The 8,926-nt window shown below is 40.9% G+C and overlaps 1 long non-coding RNA gene across 1 annotated transcript; it reads left to right on the forward strand.

Annotated features, from left to right (window-relative positions):
* LOC124241458 (uncharacterized) lies at positions 1 to 5,189 on the forward strand. The gene is made up of 3 exons (XR_006889222.1): positions 1 to 448; positions 3,705 to 3,821; positions 4,796 to 5,189. It is a non-coding gene; the product is annotated as an uncharacterized LOC124241458 (long non-coding RNA).
* Positions 5,190 to 8,926: the final 3,737 nt, after the last annotated feature.

An 8,926-nucleotide genomic window follows, 5' to 3' on the forward strand; every position in this document is an offset into this window, starting at 1 on the left:
ACGCAAATAGCAGCTCTGGAAATTATTTGCCTCATGGAGACAATTAAGTAATTTCTTAAAAGTCTATGAAGGAAAACATCTTTCAAATAGTGAGGAAGAGTTAATGTCATAGACAAAAGCCATTCATCCAGAGAACCCACTTTTGAAGACAAAAGACCCCAAAGGAATACTGGACTATTCCACATCAAATACAAAAGTTGGGAGGTGGGGTACGGAAAAAGTGAGCTGCATTTATGAACTCCAAGAAGAAAACGATGTGGATCTGATCAATCTCCGGACCAAAAGATTAAAAAAGCAAAAGTTCTAGGGGAGGAGAAGTAAAATGTTTCCCATGAAACTCTGAAAGCTTTATTTCAGAATATTCTGAGAGTAGCCTGGAGACATTTATGCGTCTTAACAACCCCAGTCTAAAGAAAGGAGGTAACGTCTGACGCATTCCTGGAATTCGGTAATTATTAAATGATAATTTATATAATATATGTAATATATAATATAATATATAAGAAGAATATATTATTTCATCAAAAAAATCAACAGATCAGTGTTCGTCTAAGTTTCTAAAACGAGTTCTCACTAAAAGTTTTTTTGTAAGATCAGAACCAAAGTTTGTTGTAGAATAAACATTTAATACAATGTATATATTTTGTGTGTATCACATCTATATGCAAACATTATTGTGTGAGTATAACTATGCCTGTTGTATAAACTATCCGCTTGGAAATCCAATCCAGGTTAAAATTATAATTCTGATTTAGTGAGCTCCAAATTAGGAAGGTTTTACTGTACTGGCATCAGCTGATATTTTCCAGCCCTCTGTCCTTTTTCTTTGGTCTCTTTTAGATTCTTACTACTCAAAATGTGGTCTGTGGACCAGCAGCATCAGCTCCTTGAGAGTGTTAGGAATCTAATTGAGCAGATCCGGGGTAGGGCCTGAGATTTTGCACTTCTTACAAATTTTTAGGCCATGCCAGCACTATTGGTCCTTGGACCACTCTTCGAGAAGCAAGGTTCCCGTAGAGAATGTCCTGTTTGCCTTCTTTAAACTCTACTCCTTTTCTCAGGGTTTTTCTGTGTTTTCACCTAAAAAAGAGTAGGATATTGGGATTTTACAGTGCTCCCAGTCAGAAAAAAACTATGTTTGAATATGGCAGTTTTAAATTCTTTATTCTTTAAGATGACTAAGTCCCTTCTTCATGAATGACAACTCTCTTTTAGGGGGAAAAAAAAAGTTTTCAGAGGGCTATAGCAGACCACTAGTGACACCCTGTGGTCAGTTCTTATAATTACAATAGCTTTGCCGGGTAGGGTGGGAGGGGGGCCCTTTTTAAATGTAAAATTAGAAAAACTGACATTGATTTTTTTTTCATTTCAATAGTCTGTGTTTAAATACTATTTAATTTTTTTAACTTTTCATTTTGAAATAATTATCACAGGAGTCACAGGAGAGTCACAGGAGGTTTCTAAGAAATGTTTAGGGAAGCCCCAGGCGCTCTTCCTCCAGCCTCTCCCAATGTGAACACATCACACTGTCGAAACCAAGAAACTGATGTTTCTCAGATTCCACCAGTTCGACAATGACTCATTTGTGACAACGGCATTTTGACATGTCAAGGGGACCACAAAAGACCTACAAGATTTTTTTTTCTTTTTTAAAAATTTTTTCTTTTATTATTTTTTATTGAGTTAATGATAGCTTACAATCTTGTGAAATTTCAGTTGTACATTATCATCTGTCAGTCGTGTTGTAGGTGCACCCCTTCACCCTTTGTGCCCACGCCCCATCCCTCCTTCCCCCTGGTAGCCACTAACCTGTTCTCTTTGTCTACATTTTTAAATTCCTCATGTGAGTGGAGTCATACAGAGATTGTCTTTCTCTATCTGGCTTATTTCACTTAACATAATTCCCTCAAGGTCCCTCCATGTTGTTGCAAATGGGACGATTTTGTTCTTTTTTATGGCTGAGTGATATTCCATTGTATATATATATACCTCATCTTCTTTATCCAATCATCTGTTGATGGGCACTTAGATTGCTTCCATGTCTTGGCCACTGTAAATAATGCTGCAATGAACATTGGGGTGCTGGGACTTTTGGGATTGCTGACTTCAAGCTCTCTGGATAGATACCCAGTAGTGGAATGGCTGGATCATATGGTAGTTCTATTTTTAATTTTTTTAGAAATCTCCGTATTGTTTTCCATTGTGGCTGCACCAGTTTGCATTCCCACCAGCAGTGTATGAGGGTTCCTTTTTCTCCACAACCTCTCCAACATTTGTTACTATTTGTTTTAGTTATTTTTGTCATTCTAATGGGTGTAAGGTGATATCGTAGTGTAGTTTTGATTTGCATTTCCCTGATGATCAGTGGTGATGAGCATCTTTTCATGTGCCTATTGGCCATCCGTATATCTTCTTGGGAGAAATGTCTGTCCATGTCTCCAGCCCATTTTTTGATTGGGTTGTTTGATGTTTTGTTGCTGAGTTGTGTGAGTTCTTTATATGTTATGTATGTTAAGCCTTTGTCGGATGCATTACTTGCAAATATTTTTTCCCAGTTAGTGGGTTGTTTTTTTGTTTCGATCCTGTTTTCATTTGCCTTGAAGAAGCTCTTTAGTCTGATGAAGTCCCATTTGTTTATTCTTTCTATTGTTTCCCTTCTCTGAGAAGACATGGTGTCTGAAAAGATGATTTTAATACTGATGTCAAAGAGTGTACTGCCTACATTTTCTTCCAGAAGCCTTATGGTTTTAGGTCTCAGCTTCAGGTCTTTGATCCATTTTGAGTGTATTTTGGTGAATGGTGAAAAAGAATGGTCAATTTTCATTCTTCTACATGTGGCTGTCCAGTTTTCCCAGGACCATTTGTTGAAGAGACTTTCTTTTCTCCATTGTAGGCCCTCTGCTCCTTTGTCGAAGATAAGCTGTCCATAGATGTGTGGTTTTATCTCTGGGCTTTCAATTCTGTTCCATTGATCTGTGCACCTGTTTTTGTACCAGTACCATGCTGTTTTGATTACTGTAGCTTTGTAGTATGTTTTGAAGTCAGGGATTGTGATGCCTCCCGTTTTGTTCTTTTTTCTCAGGATTGCATTAGCAATTCGGGGTCTTTTGTTGCCCCATATGAATTCTAGGATTCTTTGTTCTAATTCTGTAAAGAATGTCATTGGGATTCTGATTGGGATGGCACTGAATCTGTAGATTGCTTTAGGTAGAACGGACATTTTAACTATGTTTATTCTTCCAATCCATCTCTTTATGTTGTCATCCATTTCTTTCAGAAAAGCCTCCTACAAAATTCTCTTATTTTGGTGGTTAAATAATAAATTCAATGACCAGCTGGAAATTCTATCTTAACGCTGTAACAAAGTAAAATTAATCTCACACTCTGAAACTCACAATTTTATCGAGTAAAATATTGCAAAAAGTGTGATCTAGTAAAATAAACACTGGACTGAGAACCAGGAAGGTCAGGTTTTAGTCCTTGGTTTGACTCAAGATGGGTGAACGACCTTGGGCAGGTCGTGTCATCTCCCGGGCTTATTTTCATCATCTGTAAAATGGGGGCATTGGACTAGCTGATTTGCGAGATTTCTTCAGAGCCAATGATTAAAAATATTTTCTTCAGTGTTTCATTCAACAATTATTTGAATATCTATTATAAGTTTGGTGCTAACAATAGACTGATGAATAATATTTTTCTTCAAGGAGCTTGCAGCCTAGTGTGGGGAGACACATGTGTAAACGAATATGTCCAACGTGCTGATGAGTCTGGACCTGTGCTGTCCAGTGTGAAGCCTCCTGTCACATGTGACTATTTAAATTGTAAGTAATTAAAATGAAATAAAATCAAGACTTCTGCCTCGGTCGGGATGGAAACAGGGATCAGATACACCCTTCTGCATGGCCTGATGAGCAGTGCCATGTCCGCACCGGCGAAACCCTGGGCTGCAGAAGCGGAGTGCGTGAACTTAACCACTCGGCCACAGGGCCGGGCCCTCAAGTTTTAATTATATTCGCTCTGAGTTATCGAGTGTCCTCACAGTGTAATACAGAGGGCTACCTTCTGGAAAACATAGGAGTTGACTTCCAAAGAAGATGGCCAGAAAATCCAGGAGGATGAGTATATGTTCTCTATTTCATCTAACTATTTCTTTCAATAACCTTCCTGAAGCTGTCTATCTCAAACTTCCAGATTACATACCGAGAGAAGACTATTCAGTTGGGTATTCCTGCATTTACTCAACTATCAGCATTCCTTGGTTGCACACTTAAGATTGTTGTACTAATTGATACGGATGAAATGGGACACAGAGCAAGAGCTCGTTATTTGATTGAGACGCAGACATAACGGAATCCATGCCAAGAGCAACATGCACTTCGGACGAGGCAGGACAGGGATCTTGGACCAGCACAGGGTCCTGCTTCCCCCCCTCTGCCAGGGGGAGGACCTGGGTGCAGCTTGACCTGTAAGAGGGAAGAAAGCTTCCAGGGGGTTCCCTCTGATGCCCTTGTCCTTGCCTGAGTGAACTGAAGGGGGCGTCTTGAGTTCACCAGACTTCAAAGGGGCCACTGGTGAGCGGCAGGGTGGAGGAGAGAGGCACCAGGGAGCTCTTGCTCGATTGGCATTTTCACAGACAGACTAGCAGACAGACGGGCTGCCTGCTGACTCAGGACCATGAAGGACCCGTCTGAGGGTGGGCGTGGTTTCCAATTCATGCTGTTAACAGCTACAACCTCACCTGAATCAAGGGCATTACTTTTCCCTTTATTATTCTTACTTATCTTTTGTTTTTCAGACATACAACCCATTGACCAACAGATCCTGGCGCTGAGCATGTTTTATTACATTTCAAGAAATATTTAAGAGGCAAAGCACCACCTCAAGATTATGAAGTCTTATGTTTTGATACCTACCTTATTCATTTGAACCCATGGGGAATTTTTGTATATTACTCAAATGGGAATCTATACTTTCTCTGAAATGAATAGGTGTTTATATTAGGAAAGTGAATGACTAATGCCTGGGTACCAAATACTTTTGCGAGCAGATGTCTCTCTTCTTTAGTGATAAAAAATGGAGGGATTGGGGCTGGCCCCGTGGCCAAGTGGTTAAGTCTGTGCGCTCCGCTGTAGGCGGCCCACTGTTTTGTTGGTTCGAATCCTGGGCGTGGACATGGCACTGCTCATCAAACCGCGCTGAGGCAGCGTCCCACATGCCACAACTAGAAGGACCCACAATGAAGAATATACAACTATGTACTGGGGGGCTTTGGGGAGAAAAAGGAAAAAATAAAATTAAAAAAAAATGGAGGGATTAATGGAGTTGCCAGCTCAGTAAAAATAACTCGATAAAAGATCATTACGTGATTTTTGCATGCAACCTTGAAAAAATTGAAGAATTCAGTGACACAGCTCTAATCAGACTCTTTCTATTCCCGTATTTTAATTTATATGAGCAAGACTGCTTTTGCTTCTATGAAAAACAAAAGGAAATACAATGGTCAGAGAATCTTTTTAGACATACCTGACCTCACCTAGTAAGAAGAAAAAAAAATCTTTAATGACTTCCAAAGACACCACAACTTAGACTTTTAAAAATGTAGCTTTTTACCTGATTAAATGAATCTCCTTAACAACAAACAGCCAAAACCCTCCAAGATGAAATGTCAAACACAGCTACCCTTCTCTGTTTCCCTCGTATGAGGTAGGATCCTGATGACATAATTGCAATAACAGGAATTCTCACGGAGAGCCGTTTTCACCTCTCAGCTTATCTTTCTTCCAATTAACCCGATAATAAAAGATGCTCAGGGGCTGAGAAAGCTCCTTAAAGGAGAGCCTGGTGGGACGCTTGTGATGCGGGAGTTAAACACCAGGACATCAGAGATTTGCTGTCCCCTGGCTGTTGATGTCTTCACCTGTTGGTGGTTTGGTCAAGATGAGGGAAGGCTCCTTCTCAGCTGCCACCCACTTTATACCCCTATTTCCCAATTTCCCTGAGCACGAGAATCCCCAGGTCCCTTACTGAAGCACGATTCACCCGGAGCTTCATGGAGGACCCAGGAGCAGGACCAAGAGTGTGGACTTTCCACGGCACCCGGGGGCTTCTTAACATCAGCAAAGACGGAGGAAACACTACTTAAGGTCATCCACTCTGTTTCTTTATTCACAGCTCCGTGGAGGTATAAATGAGGCACAAAAAACAGCGTATATTTAAAGTGTCTAATTAAGTAAATTTTGGCGTACGTGTATACCAACGGAAGCGTCAGCACAAACAAGATAAAAAGCATAATCATGGCCCCCCCGAAAGCGGCCTTGTGCCCCTTGGTAAGCCACGCTTCTCTCCCTCCCATCCCCAGGCAATCAGTGATCTGCTTTTTGTTTCTATAAATTACTTCACATTTTATAAATACATACGGCATCACAGAGTATGAATTCTATGTCTTGCTTCTTTCATTTAGGATAATTCTTTTGAGATTCTTCCATTTGTTTTGAGTATCAATAGCTTGTTCCGTTTGTGTGGTATTCCACTATTCGGTGTAGTATGTTATAGCTTATCCATTCCCCCACTGATGGATATTTATGTTGTTTTCACTTTGAAACCATGACAAATATTGTAGATAATTAAAGAGGTACAATTAAGGAGAGACAACTTTTCTTTTTTCAATAGAAAAGAAATTTCGTTAAGAAAAACTTGAAAAATATAAATAGCAAAAAAGAAAGAAAATGAAAAACTATACATGTGGGAAAAAGAAAATAAATCATCCTTATGTTTGGAAAATGGGGCTTAGGATATTTTTTTCTTACAGATTTCAGTCACTTCAAAAACCTGTATCCCTATTTCAGTGATGGAGAAGCCGAGGCAAAGCATTTATAGATGTTAAAATAATACCAGGGAATCGCCCTTATGACCAACTGGCAGAACCGCTGGGTACCCACATGCTAACTTCCAGCCCCTTGTCACAGGAGGGCACGGGGACCCTCTCTCCTTCTGGAAATGTATTTTTATTTCCTGTAAACTTTGGCCAAGTCACTGGGATATTGACACAGTTAAAGGCAATTTTATTTTGTTAAAAAAATTTTTTTTGAATTACAAATACATGTAACTTGGGGAAATTTTGGAAAATATAGCAATTCAAGTAGAAATAAAGGTTATTATTTACCCCACCCCCTATAAATGACCAGTTAATGGTTTCCTATTGTATTTGCTGCTTTTTTTTTTTTTTTTTTTTTTTGCAGGGGAAGATTCGTCCAAAGCTAACATCTGTTGCCAATCTTCCTCCTTTTTTCTTCCTTCTCCCCCACCCCTCCGACAAAGCCCCAGTACATAGTCGTGAATAGTTGTAAGTTCTTCTATGTGAGCCACCACCACAGCATGGCTACTGACAGATGAGTGGTGTGGTTCCGCACCTGGGAACCAAACCCAGGCCACCGAAGCGGAGTGTGCTGAACTTTAACTGCTAGGCCATCAGGACTGGCTTGTGTATTTGCTTCTTTTTGACATCAGTTTTGAGGACAGTAAAATACTGTGTCTTATTCATGGATGCGTGTATATTTTTAAAGCTCCCTGTTATTGGACACTGTTTTCAGTTTTTTCCTGTTGTAAATGCTTCTCTTTCATATATCCCCTCACCTTTATCATACAAAAATCTTGGGAATTTTAATTTCTGCTTCATTTTTCACGTCTAAGAGTTCTTGCTCTTTCTCACTGATCCTTTACAACACCCTATTCTCATTTCATTTGTAACATTTCTCTGCATATGGAAAATATCAATTACCACCAAAAGATACTTTTTCTGTTTACTGCTCCCCACGGTCTCTGGGTCCTCTCAAGTCCTCTGAGTTTGCTGATCATGATGGAGGGACTCCTAAGAGGTCCTAGTTTCTGGGATGTCCCTCCACGTTGAAGAGTGAAGGGAAATGTTCAGGGGCTGTTCCATGGGGCATGTGGACTGCCAGGTGTCTTAGGATGAGTGGGCAGCATGGTCAGTCACCGTTTTCATTGTGGGTCCCACAGATGTCAGCTGAGGGAGAAGGAAGGACTCTTATTTTGCTAGTTATCCCAACAGAGTCTGGCAATCTCTGGCCTGAGCTTAAGGCGTGGGGAACACATCAGAGAGGTGGGACAGCTGCAGGGTGTGGTTTCTGAGGTTGGTGATCACGATTTTCAAGGAGGCCAGTCAACCTTTTCTGAGTGATTTGCTCCAAGATGTGTGCCTCTGTGGATTGGTGTCCATGGTGCAAAGATCAGCTACACCAGGCTCGTATGTTACCCGGCATGTAGAGTCAGAAGGCAACTAACTCAAAGTTGGGGGTATTGCCCACTCTGTTCCAAAAGGGACAAGAAGAAAGTCAGGACTCTGTGGGAGAGTGAGGAAACCACAGCATAGAAGGGTTAGAGAACTCTACCGTATTGGAGAATTGTCAGGTGACGGGTTCAAGAGAAAGTTAATGAGGACAAGAGGGCTGTGTGGGAAGAGAATGTGGCATCTGAAGTCAAGTTTTGGGGTCTCACGGTAGCAGCAACGCCAAGCTCCAGGAGATGACTAGGGCAGTGAGTAACTGTTAGAGGAAAGATCAGGACACCGCAGATGACGAGGGCCGTGAGCTGGGCATCTGCAGTCTAGCATGGGTCACCTCTGTGCACAGTAAAATGTGCAGGAGGTGAGCTGAAAAGCCAGAGTGAGTGGCAGTATCTAGCTCTTCAATGATGGTAGGAAGCGAGGAAGGAGGTTGTTAGGTATGGCAACCAGGAGCAAAGTGATGGACCAGAGGACATGGACACGAGCACGTGAAGACTTCAGCAGAGGAGACTCATCTAGGCAATGGGGAACAAAACCACTACGAAAATCAGGAAGCATGTTTTTAAGAAGACAGATTTTATTTGGATGTAAAAATCAATGCTCAAGAGACTTAAAATCAAAGTT

This window comes from Equus quagga, chromosome 7, assembly GCF_021613505.1.
Source record: "Equus quagga isolate Etosha38 chromosome 7, UCLA_HA_Equagga_1.0, whole genome shotgun sequence".
Classification (NCBI taxonomy): Eukaryota; Metazoa; Chordata; class Mammalia; order Perissodactyla; family Equidae; genus Equus; species Equus quagga.